The sequence below is a fragment of the Oncorhynchus keta genome, unplaced genomic scaffold (genome assembly GCF_023373465.1).
Source record: "Oncorhynchus keta strain PuntledgeMale-10-30-2019 unplaced genomic scaffold, Oket_V2 Un_scaffold_23910_pilon_pilon, whole genome shotgun sequence".
Lineage (NCBI taxonomy): Eukaryota > Metazoa > Chordata > Actinopteri > Salmoniformes > Salmonidae > Oncorhynchus > Oncorhynchus keta.
Genome location: NW_026290877.1, coordinates 89,816 through 102,500, shown reverse-complemented (window position 1 = coordinate 102,500; position 12,685 = coordinate 89,816).

The window sequence follows — 12,685 nt, the reverse complement described above, 5'->3', positions numbered from 1 at the left end:
ACTAAATGATTACTGCAGGTTCCTTCTAGACAACTAAATGATTACTGGATTACTGCAGGTTCCTTCTAGACAACTAAATGATTCCTTCTAGACAACTAAATGATTACTGCAGGTTCCTTCTAGACAACTAAATGATTACTGCAGGTTCCTTCTAGACAACTAAATGATTACTGCAGGTTCCTTCTAGACAACTAAATGATTACTGCAGGTTCCTTCTAGACAACTAAATGATTACTGCAGGTTCCTTCTAGACAACTAAATGATTACTGCAGGTTCCTTCTAGACAACTAAATGATTACTGCAGGTTCCTTCTAGACAACTAAATGATTACTGCAGGTTCCTTCTAGACAACTAAATGATTACTGATTACAGGTTCCTTCTAGACAACTAAATGATTACTGCAGGTTCCTTCTAGACAACTAAATGATTACTGCAGGTTCCTTCTAGACAACTAAATGATTACTGCAGGTTCCTTCTAGACAACTAAATGATTACTGCAGGTTCCTTCTAGACAACTAAATGATTACTGCAGGTTCCTTCTAGACAACTAAATGATTACTGCAGGTTCCTTCTAGACAACTAAATGATTACTGCAGGTTCCTTCTAGACAACTAAATGATTACTGCAGGTTCCTTCTAGACAACTAAATGATTACTGCAGGTTCCTTCTAGACAACTAAATGATTACTGCAGGTTCCTTCTAGACAACTAAATGATTACTGCAGGTTCCTTCTAGACAACTAAATGATTACTGCAGGTTCCTTCTGACAACTAAATGATTCCTTCTATAAATACTGCAGGTTCCTTCTGAACAACTAAATGTTTACTGCAGGTTCCTTCTAGACAACTAAATGATTACTGCAGGTTCCTTCTAGACAACTAAATGATTACTGCAGGTTCCTTCTAGACAACTAAATGATTACTGCAGGTTACTTCTAGACAACTAAATGATTACTGCAGGTTCCTTCTAGACAACTAAATGATTACTGCAGGTTCCTTCTAGACAACTAAATTATTACTGCAGGTTCCTTCTGAACAACTAAATGATTACTGCAGGTTCCTTCTAGACAACTAAATGATTACTGCAGGTTCCTTCTAGACAACTAAATTATTACTGCAGGTTCCTTCTGAACAACTAAATGATTACTGCAGGTTCCTTCTAGACAACTAAATGATTACTGGAGGTTCCTTCTGAACAACTAAAACAATATGAACTAATTAAAGATCATATGAACATAAAGTTAATGTCTCAGTAGAATAAATGTATTGTTTTTCTGACGTTTAGGGAGATGTTATTGTCCTGGCACCACAAGGTAGCCTAGTGGTTAGAGCGTTGGACTAGCAACCGAAAGGTTGCAAGTTCGAATCCCTGAGCTGACAAGGTACAAATCTGTCGTTCTGCCCCTGAACAGGCAGTTAGTTACCTCACTGTTCCTTGGCCGTCATTGAAAATAAGAATTTGTTCTTAACTGACTTACCTAATTAAATTAAATAAAAAAATAAATAAAAATAAATACAAGTTCACTTACAGTACTTCCTCCGTACCGGATGACTCGACATTATTGGTTATCATGCTTTTACACCCGTGATGTCTTCAGAAAACTTGATAATGAAGTTGGTGTTGTGCAAAGCTACGCAGGTGAACAGGAAGTACAGCCGAGGACTGAGGACACAGCCCTGGGGGACCCCTGTGTTGAGTCAGTGTGTGTGGGTGAACAGGGAGTACAGCAGAGGACTGAGGACACAGCCCTGGGGGGCCCCTGTGTTAAGAGTCAGTTTGTGGGTAAACAGGGAGTACAGCAGAGGACTGAGGACACAGCCCTGGGGGACCCCTGTGTTAAGAGTCAGTTTGTGGTTGAACTGGGAGTACAGCAGAGGACTGAGGACACAGCCCTGGGGGACCCCTGTGTTAAGAGTCAGTTTGTGGTTGAACAGGGAGTACAGCAGAGGACTGAGGACACAGCCCTGGGGGACCCCTGTGTTAAGAATCAGTTTGTGGTTGAACAGGGAGTACAGCAGAGGACTGAGGACACAACCCTGGGGGACCCCTGTGTTGAGTCAGTGTGCGTGGGTGAACAGGGAGTACATCAGAGGGCTGAGGACACAGCCCTGGGGGACCCCTGTGTTGAGTCAGTGTGTGTGGGTGAACAGGGAGTATAGCAGAGGACTGAGGACACAGCCCTGGGATACCCCTGTGTTGAGTCAGTTTGTGGGTGAACAGGAAGTACAGCAGAGGGCTGAGGACACAGCCCTGGGGGGCCCTGTGTTAAGAGTCAGTTTGTGGTTGAACAGAGAGTACAGCAGAGGGCTGAGGACACAGCCCTGGGGGACCCCTGTGTTGAGTCAGTGTGTGTGGGTGAACAGGGAGTACAGCAGAGGGCTGAGGACACAGCCCTGGGGGACCCCTGTGTTAAGAGTCATTGTGGAGGAGGTGTTGTTGCCAATCCTCACAGCCTGTGGTCTGCCCGTCAGGAAGACCTACCCTGTCATGTCTCATCCTTTTACTGTAAGTCAGGAAGACCTCCCCTGTCATGTCTCATCCTTTTACTGTAAAGGCCGTCTGTCTTTCTATTCAGTGGATTTAAAAGCAAAGTCTACATTATAATAATGGAATTCTTCATTTGTCTTTAATGGAGTATTTTATGAATTATGTGACCTACTTCAAACTTTTTCAAAATTATCTGCTGTCCTCTCAAGACCGTCCTCTCAATACTATCCTCTCAATACCGTCCTCTCAATACTGTCCTCTCAATACCGTCCTCTCAAGACCTTCCTCGCATGACCGTCCTCTCAATACCATCCTCTCATGGTTGTCCTCTCAATACCGTCCTCTCAATACCGTCCTCTCAGGACCGTCCTCTCAAGACCTTCTCATGACCGTTCTCTCAATACCGTCCTCTCAAGACCGTCCTCTCAATACCGTCCTCTCAATACCGTCCTCTCAATACGTCCTCTCAAGACCGTTCCTCTCAATACGTCCTCTCAAGACAGACCGTTCCTCTCAATACCGTCCTCTCAAGACCTTCCTCGCATGACCGTCCTCTCAATACCATCCTCTCATGGTTGTCCTCTCAATACCGTCCTCTCAATACCGTCCTCTCAAGACCTTCTTCTCATGACCGTCCTCTCAATACCGTCCTCTCAATACCGTCCTCGCATGACCGTCCTCTCATGGTTGTCCTCTCATTGTTGTGCTCTCATGACTGTCCTCTCATTGTTGTGCTCTCATGACCGTTCCTCTCAAGACTGTCCTCTCATTGTTGTGCTCTCAAGACTGTCCTCTCATTGTTGTGCTCTCATGACCGTTCCTCTCAAGACTGTCCTCTCATTGTTGTGCTCTCAAGACTGTCCTCTCATTGTTGTGCTCTCAAGACTGTCCTCTCATTGTTGTGCTCTCATGACCGTTCCTCTCAAGACTGTCCTCTCATTGTTGTGCTCTCATGACCGTTCCTCTCAAGACTGTCCTCTCATTGTTGTGCTCTCATGACCGTTCCTCTCAAGACTGTCCTCTCATTGTTGTGCTCTCATGACCGTTCCTCTCAAGACTGTCCTCTCATTGTTGTGCTCTCATGACCGTTCCTCTCAAGACTGTCCTCTCATTGTTGTGCTCTCAAGACTGTCCTCTCATTGTTGTGCTCTCAAGACTGTCCTCTCATTGTTGTGCTCTCATGACCGTTCCTCTCAAGACTGTCTTCTCATTGTTGTGCTCTCAAGACTGTCCTCTCATTGTTGTGCTCTCAAGACTGTCCTCTCATTGTTGTGCTCTCAAGACTGTCCTCTCATTGTTGTGCTCTCATGACTGTCCTCTCATTGTTGTGCTCTCAAGACTGTCCTCTCATTGTTGTGCTCTCATGACCGTTCCTCTCAAGACTGTCCTCTCATTGTTGTGCTCTCAAGACTGTCCTCTCATTGTTGTGCTCTCAAGACTGTCCTCTCATTGTTGTGCTCTCAAGACTGTCCTCTCATTGTTGTGCTCTCAAGACTGTCCTCTCATTGTTGTGCTCTCATGACCGTTCCTCTCAAGACTGTCTTCTCATTGTTGTGCTCTCAAGACTGTCCTCTCATTGTTGTGCTCTCAAGACTGTCCTCTCATTGTTGTGCTCTCAAGACTGTCCTCTCATTGTTGTGCTCTCATGATTGTCCTCTCATTGTTGTGCTCTCATGACCGTCCTCTCATGAGTAGCACCATCTCTCATGACCGTCCTCTCATGAGTAGCACCATCTCTCATGACCGTCCTCTCATGAGTAGCACCATCTCTCATGACCGTTCCTCTCATGAGTAGCACCATCTCTCATGACCGTCCTCTCATGAGTAGCACCATCTCTCATGACCGTTCCTCTCATGAGTAGCACCATCTCTCATGACCGTCCTCTCATGAGTAGCACCATCTCTCTCACTCTTTGGAAAATGGTTCCAAAAGGGACCTTTGTCTCCATAGGAGAACCCTTCTTGTTTCCAGATAGAACTGTAGAACCTTCTGTAGTAAGGGGAACCCAGAAGGGGTCTAACCTGGAAACAAAAAGGGTTCTTTGGCTGTCTCCATAGGAGAACCCTTCTTGTTTCCAGATAGAACTGTAGAACCTTCTGTAGTAAGGGGAACCCAGAAGGGGTCTAACCTGGAAACAAAAAGGGTTCTTTGGCTGTCTCCATAGGAGAACCCTTCTTGTTTCCAGATAGAACTGTAGAACCTTCTGTAGTAGGGGAACCCAGAAGGGGTCTAACCTGGAAACAAAAAGGGTTCTCCTATGGGGACAGTCGAAGAAACCTATGAGGTTCTAGATAGCGCATGTTTTTCTATGACATCACTCTCCAGTCACCTCACACCCCACTCTGTGTTAGTTCCCACGTGTCATTAGGGAAGTAGAGCTATATGATTGGATAGATGTTGTATGACCTCATCAATCAAAACACCACATCCAATCACAAAGTGTTTCATATTAAGCTATATGATTGGATAGATGTGGTATGACCTCATCAATCAAAACACCACATCTAATCACAAAGTGTTTCATATTAAGCTATATGATTGGATAGATGTTGTATGACCTCATCAATCAACACACCACATCCAATCACAAAGGGTTTCATATTAAGCTATATGATTGGATAGATGTTGTACGACCTCATCAATCAAAACACCACATCCAATCACAAAGTGTTTCATATTAAGCTATATGATTGGATAGATGTGGTATGACCTCATCAATCAAAACACCACATCCAATCACAAAGGGTTTCATATTGAGCTATATGATTGGATAGATGTTGTACGACCTCATCAATCAACACACCACATCCAATCACAAACGGTTTCCTATTGAGCTATATGATTGGATAGATGTTGTATGACCTGATCAATCAACACACCACATCCAATCACAAATGGTTTCCTATTGAGCTATATGATTGGATAGATGTGGTATGACCTCATCAATCAACACACCACATCCAATCACACATGGTTTCCTATTGAGCTATATGATTGGATAGATGTAGTATGACCTCATCAATCAACACACCACATCCAATCACAAACGGTTTCCTATTGAGCTATATGATTGGATAGATGTGGTATGACCAGATCAATCAACACACCACATCCAATCACAAAGGGTTTCATATTGAGCTATATGATCGGATAGATGTGGTATGACCTCATCAATCAACACACCACATCCAATCACAAACGGTTTCCTATTGAGCTATATGATTGGATAGATGTGGTATGACCTGTAAGACAGGAACAGGAACAGGCTCGGGCAGAACAGTAATCCAGTGGGCTGTTTCCCTGTGTGCATCCCAAATGGCACCCTATTCCCTACATAGTGCACTACTTTAGACCAGGGGAGGCACCCTATTCCCTACATAGTGCACTACTTTAGACCAATTGAGATGCAGCCCACTGTCTCCGTAACACAACAGCTGTGGTCTCAGAGGACTGAGATGAAGATCCTGTCCCAACGTGATACATAACTATTACCATCTCATCATGCTACCTACAGACAGGTTCCATGTTCCAAACAGCACCCGATTCCCTACGTAGTGCACTACTTGAGACCAGAGCCCTATGGGAAATAGTGTGTGGGGGGGGGCATTTGTGACACAACCTGATGGACGGGTCCATTCTGTATCGTGCCGTCGCTGATGGGATCTCTCTAGGCAACAACAGGGACGCAGGGAAACGAGGGCCAGAGGTCCATTTATCCAGTTGCTGTTTACCACGAACACTGCAAATGTTCTCCATGAGGAAGACATAGAAAACCTGGGATGATTATGTTGTGGCGTAGCTTAGCATATATTCTATGGTTGTTGTTGACAGGGGTGTGTGTGGGGGTGGGTGTTCGTGTGTGTGTGTGTGTGTGTGTGTGTGTGTGTGTGTGTGTGTGTGTGTGTGTGTGTGTGTGTGTGTGTGTGTGTGTGTGTGTGTGTGTGTGTGTGTGTGTTTGCGACAGCTTGACATGCAGGGAAACAATGATTACATTCTTTCTCCATGGAGTCATGGCTAAATCCAGTGGTCCCAGACGATGCTGGAGGTGCCTCTATTGTCCGAGTCTCTGACTGACTGCTCCTGACCTTGTTTCTCTACAGAAACATATACATGAATAAGACTTGGCTGAGAAATTAAACGAGACATTTTAACAAGAGTAACTCCACGCCATTGGTCTTTCACAAAAAAAAATCCTAAATTAAGTATCTAGGGTTTGTCAATTCTTCAAGTAAAATCTATGCCATACAGTTAGTCAGTACTGCAGGATACGTTTACTGCCTGGACTGAAGATGTAAATACTACTGTAGATAGTGTATAATGATGTGCATCTGCTGCTGGACTGTCAAAGTACCTTACAGTAGTGAATTATACTCTAATTCACAGTAAATTACAGTAGTGAATTATATTATCATTCCCAGTAAATTACAGTAGTGAATTATATTATAATTCACAATAAATTACAGTAGTGAATTATATTATAATTCACAGTAAATTACAGTAGTGAATTATATTATAATTCCCAGTAAATTATAGTAGTGAATTATATTATAATTCCCAGTAAATTACAGAAGTGAATTATATCATAATTCATGGTAAATTACAGTAGTGAATTATATTATTATTCCCAGTAAATTACAGTAGTGAATTATATTATAATTCCCAGTAAATTACAGTAGTGAATTATATTATTATTCCCAGTAAATTACAGTAGTGAATTAAATTATAAATCACAGTAAATTACAGTAGTGAATTATATTATAATAGAGCGAACGGTAAAAAGATGGCCTCCCGAGGGAGGCAGTGGTCTAAGGCACTGCATCTCAGTACTAGCTGTGCCACTAGAGATTCTGGGTTCGAGTCCAGGCTCTGTAGCAGCCGGCCGCGACCGGGAAACCCATGGGGCGGCACACAATTGGCCCAGCGCAACGCCATCTGGGTTAGGGGAGTGTAACGACGTTCGTCTGTTGAAGAAAGAGAGTCGGACCGAAATGCAGCGTGTTGGTTACTCATGACTTTAATGAAAGAAACGCGTACATGAAGTAACTGATACTAAATACAAAAACGTGAAACTATTACAGCCTATCTTGTGACCACAACACAGAGTTAGGAACAATCACCCACGAAATACAAAGCGAAACTATGGCTCCCTAAATACAACCCAGAGTTACCCAGAATTATTATTAAATACGGTTCCCAATCAGAGACAACGAGGATCACCTGACTCAGATTGAGAATCGCCTCAGGCAGCCAAGCCTATACAACACCCCTAATTAGCCGCGATCCCAAATACTACAAACCCCAATACGAAAAACAACATATAAACCCATGTCACACCCTGGCCTACCCAAACATATAACAAAAACACAAAATACAATGACCAAGGCGTGACAGGGAGGGTTTGGCCGGCAGAAGAATCAGGTTGGGTCGGGTTTCAGAGGACGCACGACTCTCCATCTTCGCCTCTCCTGAGTCCGTACGGGAGTTGCGGCGATGAGACAAGACTGTAACTACCAATTGGATACCCCGAAAAAGGGATAATATATATATATATATATATATATTTTTTTTTTTTAAGTGTAAAAAACCTCGGTCCAGTAAGTGTTCCCATTGAGATGACGTTTCCTCTCCCACCATGAGAACGCCGGGACATGAATCAGGTTACACATTATGAAAGCTAGTGGTTTTCTCCCAGCTTCTGTTTTCAGCCAAACAGCACCAAGCTATGTATTTTCTCTGAGATCTAATGCTACTTGGGTAAGTCTCAAATGGCATCCTATTTTCTAGTGCACTATATAGGGAATGGAGGCTGCTGTGCCCGCTCTAATACAATCCCACTCGGGCCCTGTAACAGCGGTGGCTACGGTGATGGATATTACGGAGTGAGTTGGCAGATATATTGAGGGTAACCATCGTTAAATAACTGTCTTAGCCGTTGAGTTACGGTTGTTGTACATAACCATGCTGAGGTTGCCTGTGGGCGTTTCTATGACACAGAGGGACAACACGGCAACAACACATCAACAAAACAAAGGAGTCAACAAAAAAACACGTCAATAACAACATGTCAATAACAACAACATGTCAATAACAACATGTCAATAACAACAACACGTCAATAACAACAACACGTCAATAACAACAACACGTCAATAACAACAACACGTCAATAACAACACGTCAATAACAACACGTCAATAACAACACGTCAATAACAACACGTCAATAACAACACGTCAATATCAACACGTCGACAACAACACGTCAATAACAACAACACGTCAATAACAACAACACGTCAATAACAACACGTCCTCAGCTGTTAGCATGTTGTCAATGGAGGACAACCTGCATCAGTAAATGAGTTGTGATCAATGGCTGACCAAATGAAGGGCGGTGTGTATATACAGTGGGGGGGAAAGTATTTAGTCAGCCACCAATTGTGCAAGTTCTCCCACTTACAAAGATGAGAGAGGCCTGTAATTTTCATCATAGGTACACTTCAACTATGACATTGTAGGATTTTTTATGAATTTATTTGCAAATGATGTTGGAAAATAAGTATTTGGTCACCTACAAACAAGCAAGATTTCTGGCTCTCACAGACCTGTAACTTCTTCTTTAAGAGGCTCCTCTGTCCTCCACTCATTACCTGTATTAATGGCACCTGTTTGAACTTGTTATCAGTTTAAAAGACACCTGTCCACAACCTCAAACAGTCACACTCCAAACTCCACTATGGCCAAGACAAAAGAGCTGTCAAAGGACACCAGAAACAAAATTGTAGACCTGCACCATGCTGGGAAGACTGAATCTGCAATAGGTAAGCAGCTTGGTTTGAAGAAATCAACTGTGGGAGCAATTATTAGGAAATGGAAGACATACAAGACCAATGATAATCTCCCTCGATCTGGGGCTCCACGCAAGATCTCACCCCGTGGGGTCAAAATGATCACAAGAACGGTGAGCAAAAATCCCAGAACCACACGGGGGGACCTAGTGAATGACCTGCAGAGAGCTGGGACCAAAGTAACAAAGCCTACCATCAGTAACACACTACGCCGCCAGGGACTCAAATCCTGCAGTGCAAGATGTGTCCCCCTGCTTAAGCCAGTACATGTCCAGGCCCCTCTGTAGTTTGCTAGAGAGCATTTGGATGATCCAGAAGAAGATTGGGAGAATGTCATATGGTCAGATGAAACCAAAATATAACTTTTTGGTAAAAACTCAACTCGTCGTGTTTGGAGGACAAAGAATGCTGAGTTGCATCCAAAGAACACCATACCTACTGTGAAGCATGGGGGTGGAAACATCATGCTTTGTGGCTGTTTTTCTGCAAAGGGACCAGGATGATTGATCCGTGTAAAGGAAAGAATGAATGGGGCCATGTATCGTGAGATTTTGAGTGTAAACCTCCTTCCATCAGCAAGGGCATTGAAGATGAAACGTGGCTGGGTCTTTCAGCATGACAAGGATCCCAAACACACCGCCCGGGCAACGAAGGAGTGGCTTCGTAAGAAGCATTTCAAGGTCCTGGAGTGGCCTAGCCAGTCTCCAGATATCAACCCCATAGAAAATCTTTGGAGGGAGTTGAAAGTCCGTGTCGCCCAGCAACAGCCCCAAAACATCACTGCTCTAGAGGAGAACTGCATGGAGGAATGGGCCAATATTGTGGAGACTTACAGAAAACGTTTGACCTCTGTCATTGCCAACAAAGGGTATATAACAAAGTATTGAGATAAACTTTTGTTATTGACCAAATACTTATTTTCCACCATCGTTTGCAAATAAATTCATAAAAAATTCTACAATGTGATTTTCTGGATTTTTTCTTCTCGTTTTGTCTGTCATAGTTGAAGTGTACCTATGATGAAAATTACAGGCCTCTCTCATCTTGTTAAGTGGGAGAACTTGCACAATTGGTGGCTGACTAAATACCTTTTTGCCCCACTGTATGTATATATATATTCGTCATCATGAACCGTTCTGGGCAGAGGTTGGGGAGCTCTGATTATGTTTAAAGAATATAACAATTCCTACATGTGTTCATTAACCAATTAAATTAAAATCACTCTGTCTGTTTCTAAGAATTTGTAAGATCCTTATTTGCATAAAATAGACAAGAGACCAGTCTATCAAAAGTTAGCCAATAGCATTTATTCTCGAGAGCGCTCCCCTTAATACCATGTACATTAGTTTACATACCTCACATTTCGTCATAAATGCCCCTCCTCTCAGATACAATGGCAATATAGTTCACAAGTCTTCTCACATTGTCTGCCACCTGTTAAACAATCTACTACCAGCCCCAGGTCTCTCCCCTCCCTGGGTAGAGACAGAATGTCCTGTAAGGAATGTCAGTATAGCCCCAGGTCTCTCCCCTCCCTGGGTGGGGACAGAATGTCCTGTAAGGAATGTCAGTATAGCCCCAGGTCTCTCCCCTCCCTGGGTGGGGACAGAATGTCCTGTAAGGAACACAGTATTCCAGCCGGTCTGTTGATAGCTCCATTTGTTTCTAACAAGGAACAGAAAGTCCTTGTTCTAACTCTTGACTAAAACTATGCACATTATATTCAGTATTATGATTATAATAACATTCATACATCCATACAGTAACATATTCTGTTTAATAATAGTTTTAAGTTAAATGTATACATCATTGAGTCATTATTCATTGAAATCCCATAAGAGATGAACAATAGGTTGATCTGAAATGACTGGGGTTTATGGCAGGGTGCTGTTGATCAGTTCCTCCAGACTGGACTCACGTTGGTCATCTGAAGTACATTTGTGCATCTTCACTAAAGTGTGTTACATTACAAACAGTAACATTTTAGATAACCCCCCCCCACCCCCTAACCTAATTCTCCTAACCTTTATTGTCAGCTCTTCTAATCAGCAACGTACATTCTCAATTAATTATTCTTTGTTGTTAAGATGCAACATGCAGCCTGGTCTCAGAGAAAGACGTTATAATACTATACATCATCTAAATTTATATGGTATTGTACAACCGCTATTCCATTCGTAACGTAACCTAACGTCACGTAATGTATCATACTAAATGAAGGGGGAAAAAAATGTGCGTACCAAATCCTACATATTGCCCTGAGGCCAGGTTGTTTCCTCAGGACACAATAATAAAAAAAAGGGATTTCCTTGTTATTGGATTTCAGTTCAACAGAGGAGAGCGGCCATTCAAGGTGGTAATGAACAGACACACACCACCCCCCCCTCTCTATCTGTGGTTAGTTGTGGCCTCAAGAGGGAGACAGAATCTGTGCCATTTGTCAACAACCGTTTTCAACCTCATAGAACACCAGTCTGCATAGAACCCGGTCTACATAGAACTCCAGACTACATAGAGCACCAGTCTACATAGAACACCAGTCTACATAGAACCCAGTCTACATAGAACACCAGTCTACATAGAACCCCAGTCTACATAGAACACCAGTCTACATGGAACCCAGTATACGTAGAACCCAGTCTACGTAGAACACCAGTCTACATAGAACACCAGTCTACGTAGAACACCAGTTTACATAGAACCCAGACTACATAGAAAACCAGTCTACATAGAACCCAGTCTACATAGAACCCAGTCTACATAGAGCACCAGTCTACATAGAGCACCAGTCTACATAGAACACCAGTCTACATAGAACCCCAGTCTACATAGAACCCCAGTCTACATAGAACCCAGTCTACATAGAACACCAGTCTACATAGAACCCCAGTCTACATAGAACCCAGTCTACATAGAACACCAGTCTACATAGAACACCAGTCTACATAGAACCCCAGTCTACATAGAACACCAGTCTACATAGAACACCAGTCTACATAGAACCCCAGTCTACATAGAACACCAGTCTACATAGAACACCAGTCTACATAGAACACCAGTCTACATAGAACACCAGTCTACATAGAACACCAGTCTACATAGAACACCAGTCTACATAGAACACCAGTCTACATAGAACCCAGTCTACATAGAACCCCAGTCTACATAGAACACCAGTCTATATACAACACCAGTCTACATAGAACACCAGTCTACATAGAACACCAGTCTACATAGAACCCAGTCTACATAGAACACCAGTCTACATAGAGCCCAGACTAACGGCGTTACATTAAGAAACACAGAATTAACATCAAGAACACAGAAACTTGGTGTTAATTGTTGTATTT